Source organism: Podarcis erhardii (genome assembly GCF_964252035.2).
Source record: "Podarcis erhardii genome assembly, chromosome: 12".
Lineage (NCBI taxonomy): Eukaryota > Metazoa > Chordata > Lepidosauria > Squamata > Lacertidae > Podarcis > Podarcis erhardii.
The window spans coordinates 28302617-28319829 of record NC_138513.1 but is presented as its reverse complement, the minus strand read 5'-3'; the positions used below and the strand labels follow the sequence as shown (position 1 = coordinate 28319829).

Below are 17213 nucleotides of genomic sequence, written 5' to 3'. Positions count from 1 at the left end.
TAAAATGTGGTCAAAATAGCCTGCAGTTTTATCTGTGTTTGACTACTGGTCTGTGATCAGTTTTGTTATCTATTACCTCAGGCTTTGATCTGACTAGATAAGTCAATCTGTTGTTGTATTATCTTTGTAATTTTATCTATTTTGACCACATTTTATACTTTACACTGGATGAAAGTTGTCCGGTAATCTGCTGCTGCAACCACCGCTGATTCCCAGAATGCCTTGCCACTGCTTCTGGCTGCCTTCCTCCTCCCTGAGCTCCTCCTCCTGCCAGACCGACTCTGTTCTGATTTCCTGATTTGCAGTTCCCAGACACCAAATGTTCAAATGGGCCTCTGCTACAAATTCCCTTTTCCGGCACTGCGAGATTCTCTTTTCATTTTCACGATTAAGCGCAGCTTGGTCTTTGTTCCGTGATCGTAATCAAAAGGCTGGGATCGGGATTCTAGAGATGAATAACTTAAGGACAAAGGGGTAGGCTGTAAAATGGGGGGGCGGGGGGGAATTAAGCTTACAAAACCAAGTGATATATAGTTTGGTCACAAACTGATTTTGATTTGACAGGAGATGGAAGATTGATGAAACAGGGTGATACATTATTATAAACTAAAAGGGGATGAGAGATTTATGGTAAACAATCATTCCAGATTGTCAGTACACTCACACTCACACTCACTCTCTCTCTCTCTCTCTCTCTCTCTCTCTCTATATATATATTAAAGGTTTTTTGAGTTACAATACAAATAAATAAACACAGTAGTACATATCATAACATATTTTCTTATCTTCTTTGGACTTCCTCACATCTCCCGCTCCAGCGTTCCAAATTATAAAACTTAAACCAGCAATTTATCACCTTGTTTCCATCCTTTTTATCTAATTTTCCAATGTTGTATCTCAAATTTTAGATACGTTTATTTCATACCTTAAAAAATTAAGCTTAGCCTAATAGTTATCCAAAATTTGTCTTTTCCTAAATTTAACTTATCTTCATAATTCATTTCGTCTATTTTAATGGTGCCAAGTTATTTATAATCTAGCATCCTTCTTAACCTTCATACAGTTTACAATATTTTTGCAAATAAATCTTGAAATTCTTCCAGTCTTCTTCAACCCTCTCTTCTCCCAGGTCTCGAATTCTGCTGGTCATCTCGGCCAGCTCCATATAGTCTATCAGTTGCATCTGCCATTCTTCCAGTGTGGGTAAATCTTGGGTTTTCCAGTGCTTGGCGACGAGTATCCTTGCTGCCGTTGTTGCATACATAAAAAATGTTCGGTCCTTCTTTAACACCCTCTGGCCGACAATACCCAGAAGGAAGGCCTCTGGTTTCTTAGGGAAGGTATACTTAAATACCTTTTTCAGCTCATTATATATCATTTCCCAGAAAGCCTTCACTCTAGGGCAGGTCCACCAGAGGTGAAGGAACGTTCCTTCGCTTACTTTACATTTCCAGCATTTGTTATCGGACAAATGGTATATTTTTGCAAGTTTGACTGGGGTCATGTACCATCTATATAGCATTTTCATAACATTTTCTTTCAAAGCATTACATGCAGTGAAGTTCAGCCCAGTGGTCCACAACCTTTCCCAGTCCTCAAACATGATATTATACCCAATGTCCTGTGCCCACTTTATCATGGCCGATTTTACCGTTTCATCTTGTGTGTTCCATTTTAACAGCAAGTTATACATTCTTGAAAGTACCTTAGTCTTAGGCTCTAACAATTCCATTTCCAGCTTCGATTTTTCCACCCTCTCACTCACACTCTCACACACTCTTTCTGTCACTATATAACTTTTGTTATCTCCCGATGGCCCTTAAAGTTTTCCAGGCAAAATCGTTAGCCCAACTCCTGTATGGCTCTCTAATTAGCCCTTCTACCAACCTTAAGACCCTTGAAACAGTACAATCAAAATTCTTAAGATCATTATTTGCTACCCCAAAGTGTACACCTAATGCAGTCTTAAGGCAAGAGGCAGGACTGCCCAGAGTGGAATTAAAAGTCTGGGAGCAAGCAATATCCCTCTGGTTGAAAATCCATTACAACCCTAAGGGACTGTTACCTTACTTCCTGGCTGCAGTTCCCTATCCTCCTTGGCTTATGCAAATAACTAACAAGATCAAACAAATTGGCCTAAACCCTGAAAATCTTCTTATTGGAACTCTGAACAAGGCTAAAGTAATTATCACTCAGAGACTCTACGATGTCGAATTACAACAAGAAGACGCCCTACTCCCGGAGACGTATAGATCTTTAAAAGCTTGGTCTAATTTTTCAGCTGCCCCTTACTTAACTAACATCACTAACGAAGCTTATAGATGGGCTTTCTCCAGAGCCCGCTTTGAGACAATGCCCTCAGCAGTGCTGTACGGCAAATTTACGCGGGTACCAATGCATGCGCGTCTCTGCCCCTGTATGTCTAATAAGGTAGAATCTGTCACTCACATCCTTCTATTTTGCGAATTCTATAGTGAAGAACGAGCTCAACTTATTTTGCCGCTTTTATCAAAATTTATACCCCTTCAACATTATTTGGAATCCTCCCCCGAAATTCTACGAAAATACCTTCTGGAAGATTCCTCAAGCTCAATATCATATGAGGTGGCCAAATTTTGCACTTTAGCAATCAGGAAGCGTAAATCTCTTTTGTTGAACGGCACACTGCGAAGCTCCCTTGTGTAATAATTTTCTTTCTTTTCTTTCTTTTCCTTCTTGATGCTGTTGTTGATTTCCTTTTGTATGATCTTGTGGTGTTCTGTGTCACTGGCTTTTGCCGCAATAAAACTTGACTTGACTTGACTTTTGTTATGACAGCTACACAGTTTTGGAAGAAGGGCAAAGACATAAATAATCATAGCAGACCTGAGTTGGAAGCATGTAAAGAAAAGAGAGGAATTTGTCTAAGCCAATGACCCTAAGAATACCGCGTGCAACTGAAGTTCTACTGAAAACAAGAGGGCCTTCTTTCACATAATTCTCATAACTCAAGAGTTATGCATGTTGGATGAAAGCAATGGATATGCCAGTGCTATTTTCCTAGAAAAAGAGGTGCCGGAACTCACCATGAACACCTCCCTCTTTCTCTTAGAATGGCAATGCCACCCACCTGAGATGTTCTGGAACCCACCTCAGAAGTGCCAGAACTGAGTTCTGGAAAGTTTCCCCTTAACAAAAGTCCTGGATATAATCATGCCTCTCTCATTGCTGAATTGTGGCATTGGGTTTATGACCAGAAAGAAAGAGTTCACTCCTCAAGCTCTTTACTTCTAGGGCATTTCTGTGGAGCAGAAATCGAGGGACTCCAATCCACCTTTCTCAGGTTATTTGCCGCCACACTCTGTGGATTCAGCAGTGGCTGGTGGAGGAGGACAAACTGTTGTCATTTATCGCCCAACCCACAGAACGAATTGTGCATTTTATTCCACAGAATAGGCTTGTGTGCTCTTCAGAGGAAGGAAGCATAATAATGACATCTCTGGCAGCAAGAGATTTTGCAGACTTCCCTCCTGGAGTGCACCATCATAACGGTATGGATCTGAGCCAATGGATTTGTTATGAATACATGCTCCTCAGTGGTGCCAGGAACATGTCCTCATGGTGTGTGCTTGATGGAAAGCTACCACAGTGAGCCTCTCTCTCCCCCTGCTGTTAGATATTCATGACTCTGTGGCTGTTTGCATTTGACAGAATTGTCATTCAACCTGAAGACAAAACTCTATGCCTTTTAATCAATGTCTTTAAACCCAGTTCTCAAGGTTCTGTCACATTTTTCCATGGCAAAGATGGGCTTCTTAGTCACTGTATTTAAGTCTCACCTTGAATTAAAAGTCGAAGGCCACTGACAATTTGCTACAAAACAACCACATTGAAAAGTCACAATATATTAAAAAAATTAAAAACTTAAAACAGCAAGAGTAGAACATAGATTATAATAATACAGTGGTGCATCACAAGACGAAAAGAATCCGTTCCGCGAGTCTCTTCGTCTTGCGGTTTTTTCATCTTGCGAAGCAACCCTATTAGCGCCTTAGCGGATTAGCGCTATTAGCGGCTTAGCGGCTATTAGCGGCTTAGTGGCAAAGTGGCAAAGTGGCAAAGTGGCTAAGCGGCTATTAGCGGCTTAGCAGCTTAGAAAAAAGGGGGGGAAGCGGAAAAAAATCGCAAGATTCGCAAGACGTTTTCATCTTGCGAAGCAAGCCCATAGAGAAATTTGTCTTGCGAAGCGCCTCGAAAAACGGAAAACCCTTTCATCTAGCGGGTTTTTCGTCTTGCAAGGCATTCGTCTTGCGGGGCACCACTGTAAGAGAATCCTTAAAACGGTAGCCGTGTGAGACACATCAGAATTTAAAGCTGCAGGATTAAAACACAACAGCAGAGTAAAAGGCTAAAAATAGTGTTAATAACAGCTATGGTTCCTAATAATGGTTTCTTAATTGTTTCCTTTCTAGAAATAGAAGTCTTTCCTGTATGGTGGAAATCCATTAGAAAGGAACAAGGCGCACTTCCTTTGAAAGAGAATTCTGAAGCTTTAGTGTGAGTAGCAAAAAGACCCCACTTTCCGGTCCCAACCAAAGCACACACAACCTTTTCAAAGTCCACACTTTTCAGGATTTTGTGATGCCCAAAAGAAAGTCTGGATGAACCCTCAATAATATCAAATAAACAGAGTTCAATGATGAAAAGAGGTAACCAAACTGATGAAAGCCCCCACCAGGTGGGTTACGACAATGTAATCATACAGCTAAAACCAGGTAAAACAGTTACTACAATTATAAAAATGAGCAAAACAATTCCAAACAAATGCAAATATTAAACAAAAGGTAAGAAGTGGGCCCCACAAAAAATAACTCTCAAAGCACAGGCTAAAGAGACATATCTTCAGCATGCGACATACAGTGGTACCTTGGGTTACATACGCTTCAGGTTACACACTCTGCTAACCCAGAAATAGTGCTTCAGGTTAAGAACTTTGCTTCAGGATAAGAACAGAAATCGTGCTCCGGCGGCGCGGCGGCAGCAGGAGGCCCCATTAGCTAAAGTGGTGCTTCAGGTTAAGAACAGTTTCAGGTTAAGAACAGACCTCTGGAACGAATTAAGTACTTAACCCGAGGTACCACTGTATTACTCTGCTGATTTTATTTTATTTTATGAAACATGCACAGAATTGGGCTACGCCACTGAATACAAGCTTTCCAAGAGGCTGGCTGTCTTATCAGAATTAAGAATAAACAGTTTGCAAGTGTTTGTTAAACATGAATATAGCACTGAGCGTAGCTTGCCCTGCAGAATAAGAGGATTAAGAATCAAAGTCCAAAGGGAAGTTTGGGGGGATCTTATTACTTGCAAGCAGAGCACATGACATTTGAAGCTTGACTAACATCTGTTACAGCCAGTTAATTAGTGCATAGTCCTTTATTAGCCAGGAGGGGGAAAATAATTGCAGGTTTCCATATTTGTGGTCTGGGATAACTGCTGCCAGATGAGGCCAATTCAAAGTCCATAATTCGCTGCCCTTCGTGTGCATTCAGTAGATGAGTCTTCAGATAGCTTGAACTTGAAAATCCTTGCTCAACAATTAGTTTTGCTGAGTGGTGCTTTTTCTTGTACACCCTGTAAGTGGGGGAAAGTGCTGTAAACAGTGAATCACATTACTTTGCCATTCCATCACTACCAGTTTCAGGATCTGCAACTGAATCACCCAGAGCACAATAGCACCAGGGAGCTTGCAAAAAAACACGTGGAATGACTAGAGTAGCCATGAAATGGGAAGGGGGATGGGGAAACATAGGGACGTGGGGAGAAAGTCATTTCAATTTGCATTTAAATGCAAGCTTTTAATTTTGCACTTTCCGAAACAATACATGAGCCGAAATTCATCCAACACAATTGGCACTTCACCACATTTTGAAATGCAGTTCTCCAGCCAAGTAACATGTACAAAAAGGCATGTACCAGAGCATAAAAATTGTATATATGTTTGACAATAAATGTATTGGGGGAATTTCCTTTGCCAGGAAAAGGGTGTGCCTGTATTAGAACGAATTGCATGCAGACATGTGTATTTTAGGAGACATTTGCACTAAAATGCTGATGACTTTTCATGAGGTTTTGCAAACTGATGCAGAAATGTGGAGAACTGAACTCGGCACTGGAAAAATGAGAAGCTGGGAGAAACCGAAATTGACCAATTCACCCATTCCTACAGGAACTTAGATGGAAGTACTTCCTGATCCCATCTCCTACTCATGAACAGTTTTGTGAAATTCATATACACACTGCCAGCAATATCAACCATCATTGAGAGAGATACATTGCTGAAGTCCTCCCAGCTGTGAAAACTTCAACCAGGGCCTTGAAAGGCTTTTGACATATTATCATCGGAATAAGATTTCCCCAAACATTTATATCCCACTTTTCCCCCACACTGGGGCTAAAAGTTGTCTTCCATCCAGACACCAGACTCGCAGCTCCTTAGCTTCAGTTAGGATGTTGTATTATATGTCTTCCTTGGCCATGGTTATTTCGATCATCCCAGCCTAGAAACTACATTGTCATGAAGTGGGAGCAACTTGAAACAAAACAAACTTTGGAAAAACAAGCAATTGCTTCTTTGATTGTCTGTACAACACCTCGTGGTTAGCTCATGGTTTGTTAAACAAGCCATAGCTTAAAGAAATCATGACTTGGTGTTATGTGTGAATCAGGCCATTATATGCACTTGGAACATTATCTAGTATTCTGAAAGCATTTTCTCTTGTTTTTCCTAATGCAGACCTTTACATTACTCTAAATTATACAACAGCACCCAATTTGCACTAAACATAGGCCCAGTTTTGTGTTATAGGATACCTGTGTTCCAATGGCTGCATCCTATTGTCATGAATGAGCCAGCCCCCAGGGAAGGTTTGCAGCCAGCTCCCAGTGACGGAAGTAGCCAGGAAGAGAGAGGGCTAACTGCCAGGCAAGAGGAGCACAGCCCAGTGCCAACTCCCCCTCCCTTAGGAATGTCAGTTGATAAGAGAATGGCGGAGGGTGAGCCTTAGCCCTGTAGCCCTGCCAACGCTCTTGAGAAGTGCAAAATACTGGGAATAGAGAAGGAAGCAATTCATCAGGCAGGAAAAAGTGAACAGACAGTCCCTTAGAGAATGAGGAAGAGGCGGGAGCTGACCCTCTTAATCCCAGGTCTTGGTGAATGGGAGGGCTACAGAATAGGAGGCAGTGCAAAAGACGTCAGAGGAAAAGGTCAGTTGCTTCTGGTCTCGCCGGAAGCAGACTTCAGAAGGGTCATCATGATAAATGATGGCAACGGCTGTGTCAGAGCCATTCGGAGTTATCTCTTTGTTTTGACAATAAATCATCCTTTAATGAACTATGTGCATCGTGTTATCAAACCAGAAACTGGATTCCTGACACCTATGCTGCTTTGGAAATGTATGAATGTAGGAACCACAAGAAAGGAGTAGGAGGTCATAAGAAGGACCACACAAATGTCTCTTCTCCAATCTGATCTTTCATGATCCTGATTACATGGTTCTTCTTCCTAAGTGTTCTTAGCCCCTTCCCCATGGGGCCATCCTATATTATTGGAGCTGCCTGGGATGGACCTTGCCATCAAAATTGGACCATGCTTTTTTTGTCAATGGATATTTGATCTATGCTCGGATGTAAGGCTGTTGTTAAAAACACCACAACTAAATTGGCAGTGAGGGATATCTAGGAGAAGTGAATTACATGCAGCCAATTGGTAGCATCTTACAAAATCAACTGATGAGGCAGTTGCTCAGATGGTGTCTTCGTTTGATTCTCCAGTCTGCAAAGAACTGTCACGAGTCTGAAATAAATGCAAGTTTCAAAAGCACATTTTTACAAGCTGGAAATAACTGCTCCAAATCTTGACAATATTATGCCAACTGCAGTGTGTAACAAGGTTTTGCTTTTAAATTCAAACAAGCCTTGCAAGGTGCAGGTTAAAGGTGTCTTAAAAGAAAAGGAGGGGGGGAGATGGAAGGAGCAACTATAGTGATTAATGTAAAGGTCACTTGACTGTTCAACTAAAATCAATCTCCTCCTCTGTAGCTATTTGGAACTTGGAGAAATGTAGCCCCTGTGGGGATTTAATAAGAGGAAATAGCAGGAATTTAGCCTTAGTAAAGCACGTGGAGAGGCCATGGTCGCTATTGCTCCTATGGCAGAACATTATATTGTGTATTTCTGTCAATGAGTGGGAAGATATCATGGTGCTCTTCCCAGACCAGTGGAAATATGTATTATGCACTCGAAGACTGCAAGGCTACAAAATGTACCCAGGATAAATGACTTAGCCTGGCATAGGGTTGTATCCAATGAAGTCATCCTGGAAGTATAAGGACTTCTGATTGCTCAGTAGGACTTCCTCTTCTGCCATCTTCTCATGCATCTCCCCCATGTGACAACTGATTTTACAAACAAACAAACAAACAAACAAACAGCAAAAATGAATAATACCGCCAGATTTCAGAAGCATCACATTTCAGGTCTACTGGATACAAAGCATCTTCATGAACCATTTATATCTTACTGTGTCTTGATGCAGCTTCCGTTCCATGCAGTTGGGCTGCAACAGCTGAGCTTATTGGCATCTATTCTAGCAGCAGTTGCTCCCATAGCCCATCAGGATTTGGAACGATTTTCCAGCCGTGATTATGGTTTCACAGATAGCGTGGACCTTATCTTATTTGGAACATTTATAAACAGCTGAACATTACAAAATATGGTATATAAGCACAGAACAATAAAAAATGCAATCAGTATGGGGAGATTAAACAGTTGTCAAAGAAGAAATCGGATGCTGCCTGCTGGTCATCTCATCCTTCGGTAGCCTGAAAACCCTGCAAAAATAGCATCTGACCAAATGTGTATGAACCAAGTTGGAACATTTAATGGGCAGCGTGTTCCGCAAGGCTGGCGCCATTGCAAAGAAAGACCCTTTTCTTCCTTCCTTGTATCTGAACATAATACTTGTGCCATCTGACACATGTTGTTGTTGTTGTTGTTTAGTCATGTCTGACTCTTCGTGACCCCATGGACCAGAGCACGCCAGGCACTCCCGTCTTCCACTGCCTCCCGCAGTTTGGTCAAACTCATGCTGGTAGCTTCAAGAACACTGTCCAACCATCTTGTCCTCTGCTGTCCCCTTCTCCTTGTGCCCTCCATCTTTCCCAACATCAGGGTCTTTTCCAGGGAGACTTCTCTTCTCATGAGGTGGCCAAAGTATTGGAGCCTCAGCTTCAGGATCTGTCCTTCCAGTGAGCACTCAGGGCTGATTTCCTTCAGAATGGATAGGTTGGATCTTCTTGCAGTCCATGGGACTCTCAAGAGTCTCCTCCAGCACCATAATTCAAAAGCATCTATTCTTCAGCGATCAGCCTTCTTTATGGTCCAGCTCTCACTTCCATACATCACTACTGGGAAAACCATAGCTTTAACTATACGGACCTTTGTTGGCAGGGTGATGTCTCTGCTTTTTAAGATGCTGTCTAGGTTTGTTCTGACCTGGAGCAGGAACCGGCAAGCCACTCCAGTATCCCTGCCAAGCAAACCTCATGGAGAAAGACTGACACATGTTACTTACAAGCAATTGAAATGCTGGAGTCAAATGCCTACAAAAGCAGTGCAGAATGGATTGCTAAGAATATAAGATGGATCAGATCAAAGGTCCATCTAGTCCAGCATCCTGTTCTTAGAGAGGCCAGCCAAACAGCTGTGGGAAGCCTGCAAGTGGGATCTGAGCATAACAGCACTTTCCCAGCAGCTTGTGTTCAGAGCCATGCTGCCTTGAACAGTGGAAGTAGAACACAGCTAGCATGTCTAGGAGCCATGGACTCAAAATTAAACCTGTAACTGGAGGGACTGCCCTTTATTTTTTTACACCTAGTACATTTCTGAGCACAATTCAAAGTTTTGGTGCTGAAGTTTAAAGCCCTAAATGGCCTCGGTCCTGTATACCGGAAGGAGTGTCTCCACCCCCATCATCCAGCCCGGACACTGAGGTCCAGTGCCAAGGGCCTTCTGGCAGTTTCCTTGCTGCGAGAAGCCAAGTTACAGGGAACCAGGCAGAGGGCCTTCTTGGTGGTGGCACCCACCCTGTGGAACACCCTCCCATCAGATGTCAAAGAAATAAACAACTATCTGATGTTTAGAAGGCATCTGAAGGCAGCCCTCTTTAGGGAAATTTTTAATGACTGATGTTTTAATGTATTTTAAATCTTTGTTGGAAGTCACCCATCTGGCTGGATTTCCCCAGCCAGATGGGCGGGGTATGTATGTATGTATGTATGTATGTATGAATAAATAAATAAATTACACCCCCCATTTTTACAAACAAATAATGAAATCTATAAGATTCCTTTGTCATTTTTTTTTTTCCTCCCAGAGGCCAAGCAAGCCTGAAGATGTCCTACCTAACCAGGTAGAACTAAACATTCTTAATGTGACTGTTTGCATTTTCGGGTCTGAGGAACTCATGCATACCTGCATACTTCACCAACTATTTTGTAGCAGTGTGCGTGTGAGGGATTTGTTCTTATTTCATTTTTTAAAAACCACAAGGCAGAGGACAGGGGGCACAGGTTTCCTTCGAGCAGCATGACTCAGCAGCATCTTCTTCATTTTTTCTGTTTTAAAATGCTTTATTTACACTTATGCGTCATACAAATAGACAATGAATAAAACGAACATATAATACCAAACCAGAAAAAATACAAAGCAAAAAACAAACACATAAATACAATCATGATAACAAAAACTGCAGACAAGAATATAGGCGCTATATTCTCCTATGAAAAAGAAAAACTCTACTTCAAGAAAAGAAGATTAAAAAGAAACAAACCTAGAAGAAAAAGGGAAAAAGAAAAAAGAAAGAGAAAAAGATGACTTCCAACTAACTCCATGTGGTTAATTCTTCTTATATCACTGGTTATTTGTAGTTGATTAAATTTTGGAGAAACATTTTGATTACCTGTGAGATTTTTATTCTAAACTAAGCCAAGTATAATTCTGCATTTTCTTCTTTGCTAAGGTGGGTTGTGAGAAAAAGGGTTTGCTGACGACCTATTGTTCTCAGTTGGGGGCAGGGGAGAAAAAACGTGATGAGGAAGGGAGGAAAAATGACTATTCACATTCTATGTCCTTTTACATGTGTGGAGGGAGAGTGGGTGCTATTGGTTTGCTTTTGCTTTCGTTATGTATTTTGTGGCCATATTTCGTATTTGAATATTGTGAACTACCTTGTGACCGTCGGATGAAGGGAGGTTTACAAATTTAGTAAATAAATAAATAAATAAATAAATAAATAAATAAATAAATAAAATATTCTGGATGCTTCTGTTGAAATGCATGGGAAATCCGTTGCAGCTAGGATTGCTAGCAATCCTGTACGCTGGGCTGTAGTCAACAAAGTTCTATGCAGAATAAACCCATTGAAGTTCATTGACGCAGCTACAAAAGATGCCCACTCTAGTCAGGCAGCAGGAAAAGCCTTTGCAGGAGCAGGAGACAATGCTAGCAGACACAGTCAAGGATGGTGTATATAGCATTGAAGTTCACTGTGTTATTAATTTGCCATAAGATCCTGGAAGAGCCCATTTAGTTGCTATAGAAAAACTTTGGTAACTAGAGCCAATTGCTACTCTTCATCAAGACAACCTCATGCATACAAGCTGCCTGCCAGGCCCAAAGAACCTGATAGGCAAGTATAGCTCTGTGTGTTGAGATGTCAATGGCAGTCAAATGAGTATGTACACCTCTGGGACACCACCAGTGTGTTCTAGTAGGTAGGAAGTGATATTTAAAGTCAGAAGGGTTGTGGTTGGCAATAGAGTCTGTACAGTGGTACCTTGGTTTGTGAACAGCCTAGTTTATGACCATTTTGGATTACAACCAATTCAAACCCAGAAGTGCGCGTCCCGGTTTGGAAACTATTTTTGTATTACGACCTGTTTCTTTTCTATTACAAACAATTTTTTTTTGTTTGCGAACAATTTTTGGGGGATTACAACCCAGGTTTTTTTTGGGGGGGGGGGGTTTGAGGCCCCATTGGCGAAAGTGCGCCTTGGGTTATGACCTGTTTTGGTTTACGAACAGACCTCCAGAATGGATTATGGTCATAAACCAAGGTACCACTGTATTATCATTAGCACTCAGTCTCACTCCCCAGTTTGTAAAATGGGCAATGGCGCATTCAGGGCAAGATATCCAGGGCCCATCTCAGCAGAATGAAAAGCTCTCCCAAATGCAGAAGGACTCTGCTACATTAGTCAAAACACAGCGTTTTGAACGCATTATAAACATGCAACATAAGATGGTGCTGGAGAGCAAAAATAATACTATGAAATTTTCCATAGCGTTTTTCTTTTGTTATGATTTATTTTCTTACTTATTTATAGCGTATCCACCCTTACTACATTTTGAAGTCATAGAACAGGATCAATAGAATAATAGAGCTGGAAGGGACTGCAGGGGTCATCTAGTTCAATGCAGGAATATTTTGCCCTACGTGGGGCTTGAACCCACAACCCTGAGATTAAGAGCCTCATGCTCTACCAACTGAGCTAAGTAACACATAAAGAGGGGGTTTCTATACGGCCACTATGTCCTGAGTGTAAAATTGCCTAATGGTACCTCTGGAAAGTGGACGGATGTGTGATCTGCAGTGAACATTTGTAATGAAGATGAATGCAGTCAGAGTTATAAAATTTGCCTGCTCGTTCTGTAATTGATGGACGGTTAGATCTCACCAGTTATTTCTGGGTGCATATTCCACTTACATTCCTTACATGGACTGTATTTACACTTCAGGGAGAAATTATCACATGAAGAAAAAACTTAGCAAAGCTTGGCAGTTTCCCCATAGTTTATGATGGGAAAGTATAGTCACAACAGAAATGCCACCTGCCACCTAGATGAGTAATTTAAAATTCTCTGCTGTTGTATCAGTTTAGCAGCCCTTACACTATTGCTTCTTTAAAAAGTGGTAATGGACGTCAGATACAAGGTGAAACTAGCGGGATGAAAAGCAGCAAGGGGGCTCTTTGTTTTTCATGCGCAATATAGTTTTCCTTTAGGAAACTCAGACAAACTGTGGACAGCAGCTGCAATACAAAATGCACATACTCCTGCGTACATCAAACTGCTCTCATTTCCTAGTCAGTAATGGAGCAATTGACACAATATAGGCAAGTGTGTGTGTGTGTGTGTGTGTGTGTGTGTGTGTGTGTGGTGTTTAAGTTCAATTTATTTCTATGGGGAAATGTAAAAAAACACATCCATGTTTTCTCTCCCACTAAAATCAATAGGATTTAAACAGTTTTAACATCGACTGGATGATAGCCCATTTTCTCCTTGCAGAACTTTGGTGATAGCTATAACACACAACAGTGTCGTCCTTTACATGCTTACTGTAGGTCCTGCTTACTTCCTAGTAGTTAGTGTGTTCTGGATTGCATTCCAAATCGTGGCAAAGGACAATAAGGTTCCCGATGCCTCCTACTGTTCTAAAGTACTGTTTTCTTCATTCACCCATATACACTTTGAAAACTTGTTTCCTGCATGAACCCAAAGTATGGTATGCTCTAAACCAGGGTTTCCCAAGCCTGGGTCTCCAGTTGTTTTTGGACTACAACTCCCATCATCCCTAGCTAGCAGGACCAAGTGGTCTGGTCAAACTAAGCATTGCTGTGCCTTTGGTTTAAACATACACATCTAAAGTATGTATAAATAGCACTAATGGACCAAAGTGTTATGACCCCTGAATCCAGTATCAATCCAGACACAGATGACACAGCAAGTTCGGAGCTCTTAGAGCAGAAGGTCAGGGATGTGCTGAAGCTCAGAAGACCATCATGTCTGAGGCTGGAAGGCAGTAACCTCCAGAAGAACCTCCTCAAGTGCCAGGGCCAGAGTCAGGGCCCTCACAGGCACTTCCTCCTGAGTGTGAAGAACCACATGCCTCCCCAGTAACTCACCACTCCAGCAAAGCAGGGCGTGCACTAAGCAAGAGGCTATGGAATGGAGAAGAAGGGCCTGCCTTCAGGCCAGAGGGTTGGACCTTTAAGAATCTGAAATCTCTGCGAGTGGGTGGGGCTAAGAAGAAGGGGCAGAAGCTTAAAAGGCCTTGGTTTGCTCTCAGCCTCTGTCTGAGCAAATTGCTCACTTGGAACTATCTGTGATCCTGCAGCTTCTGGCCTGCCTTGCTGTTGTCGCTTTCGGATAAGCAATTAACAAGTATCGCCACTATGCCAAGGGGGGGGGGGGAGCTCATGCCTGGAGGCTGAATGTGGTTCTGCCTCTGGTCCTTGAACCCAGGACAACCCCCTCATTGGCACTGCTTTACTTCCTGATTGTTTTTGCCTGCCTGGAATGTGTTATTGACTTCTGATATGTTGCACTTATTTAAATGTTACATTAAAATGGTGTATAATTGTAACAGAACTGTATTCAGGTTACTGCAAAGAATGTTTGGACACATGGCTGAAGCCTTGTGTTTTTCCATTGCAAAGGTGGGATGAGCTAAGTTTTATGACAGGTTTTTGGATAGAGTTTCAAAGTATTTACTTATGTTAATGAAGTAGCCCCCATCATTCAGAGTCATGAGTTGTTTTTGCAAGCAGACGCAGAATCTCCCTGGGTGTGGACCAAAATGGAGCAAGCTGGAAAGAGGGAGATAAAGTTCTTTTGTTTTTTTAGCTGAAAAAGCTGGTTTGGGGCAAATATGTTCATCTTGAGCCTTACACTAGGACCAGAAAGTATAAGAATAGAAATGTATTACCGAGGCAATGTATCTTTCGTTGTTTTTGTAGCATTTGAAACTAGGTTTCTGCAAGTAAAGCTTTACAACTTTTGTGTGTGTGTGCTGAGGATTTATTTCTACACAAAGAGTCAGATCATTGAGAGAACTTCCACAGGCTAAATTAACAATCTTCACAATAAAGCCTCTGGTTTGCCTGAATAGAGGTTAGAGAGGGATGTGTGAGTGTTGATAGAAACTAGCCTACTGTACAAAGGTAAAATAAAATAAAAATCACATTGCTCCACCCACTATAGCCTCTGACCCCACCCACTACTGACTAGAGCTGGGCAATATCTGGTTTTTAACATCATGATATATCACCAACTGAACATTGCGATATATAGATATGCCACGATGTCTGAAATAAGGATGGAGCTATGTAGAGGCATTGGCTGGCTTCATGGTTTTCCCCTGTATTGTGATTTTTCCATAACAGACACACACACATCATGATTTGTGATATATTGCCAGGTCAAATATTATGAAACTGATATCACAATAAGAACTTCAAATCAGTTTTGGAGGATATCTCGCCCAGCCCTACCACTTACCTGCAGCTCTTGGAAAGTTCCCAAGAAGGAAATGTGGCCGTCTGACTAAGAAAAGGCTTTCTATCCCTGCATTAAACAATAAGCAATAATCAAAACAAACTTCTCTCAAAAGAAAGAAATCAAGCAAGCCTCTTTGCACATAGGAAGCTATCATGTCAGGGAGATAGCTCTGTGACATTAACTCTGCTCTTAGTTTTCCATGTAGATGGAATTCTTTTGAATGGAGGAGCATGAATTCATGTGAGCCCCTGCCTGCAGCCTGATGTTGCAGTCCAGACACAATATGATTTGCAGAGAGGTGGTGGGTATCTGAAATATTATGATATGCATATCTGCATGAGAACCATATATACACCTATACACATCTTGCTGTGATTTGACTCTCACAGGCTCTTGCCAGCCCTTCTTTGTTCCTTCAGTGTTCGTCATGTGTTTTCAGTACATAAGCTATATAGAACAACAGTGGAACGATGAAGGACAAATGTACCCGTTCAATCAGCAAGCTGGAATACTTACAAGTCATTTTACTTACTGGCACACCTTCAAATATAGGAGGCAGCAATATCCCGCACAATCTGTGAGGCACATTGCAGAAAAGTTGATTCCTCTTTCATAAGGTTCTGACTTCCTGGGGAGAACTTGGTCATGGAGTCTTAGCCAAGGACACCACTTGCAGCTATGATCAGGGGTATCAAAGGCTACTAGCTATGATGACTATGCTCTGCCTCCACAGTTTGAGGCAGCAGTGCTTCTGAATACCAGTTGCTGGAAACAAAGGGGGGGAGTGTACCTGTGCTCCATTCCTACCTGCAGGTTTCCCATAGGTATGCGATTGGCCACTGTGAGACGAGGGGGGTCATGCTGGCTACGGGAGGCCTGGAAGCCCACTGCACGGCCTAGCAGAAGGCCACACCTTCCTCGCAGCCCCGATCCTCTCACCGGATGAAGGGGGGTAGCGCCGGCTATGGGAGGCCTGGAAAGCAACCGCACTGCATAGCAGAAGGCCTTGCCATACTCACAGCCCCAATCCTTCCACCAGATGATGGGGGCAGCGCCGGCCACAGGAGACCTTGAAGGGTGCCGTGTGGCTTAGCAGAAAGCCGTGCCATCCTTGTGGCCCTGATCCTTCAGCTGGATCCTTCGGCTATGGGAGGCCTGGAAGGCCACCACACTGCCTCGCAGAAGGCCTTGCCATACTCATTTTTTTTTTTAAATTTTTTATTAATTTTACAGAATAGGAAAAAGAACAAAAAAAAAAAATACAAGAGTTTCATAAATCATATGTCTTTTACAGAATCTTTTGGACTTCCCCACATCTTCCCGAATCTGCATTATTTATAATACCAACTTCAGCATTTTGTTATCTTATTTCATCACTTATTGTATCTTTCATTTTGTCATGTTACCCATTTCAGTATATTTGTAACCCAATGTTCATAATACAAAGTCTTCAGCTATTTATTATCTTATTTCATTACTTATTGTATCTTTCAATTCATCATGTTACCAAAGTCAAAATTATTATAACCATGATCTTATGTATTGTGATTAAAACATAATGCAATAAAAAATTTTCTTAATTTCACCTCTATCTTCTTGTGCCTTAGTTTTCATTTCACCTGATTACCATTGCTGGGGCTAATATTTCCTAAAAAGTGCATTTTCTTAACATTCATACAACTTAAAATATTTTTGCAAATAGTCCTTAAATTTTTTCCAGTCCTCTTCCATTGTTTCTTCTCCCAAGTCTCGGATTCTGCCAGTCATTTCAGCCAGTTCCATATAGTCCATCAACTGCGTCTGCCATTCCTCCAGTGTGGGTAAATCTTGTGTCT

General features: G+C 41.8%; 1 long non-coding RNA gene across 1 annotated transcript; it reads left to right on the top strand.

Moving 5' to 3' along the window:
- Positions 1–261: 261 nt before the first annotated feature.
- LOC309326333 lies at positions 262–6694 on the top strand. Its single transcript, XR_014150283.1, has 3 exons — positions 262–474; positions 4452–4536; positions 6209–6694. It is a non-coding gene; the product is annotated as an uncharacterized lncRNA (long non-coding RNA).
- The last annotated feature ends 10519 nt before the right edge of the window (positions 6695–17213 follow it).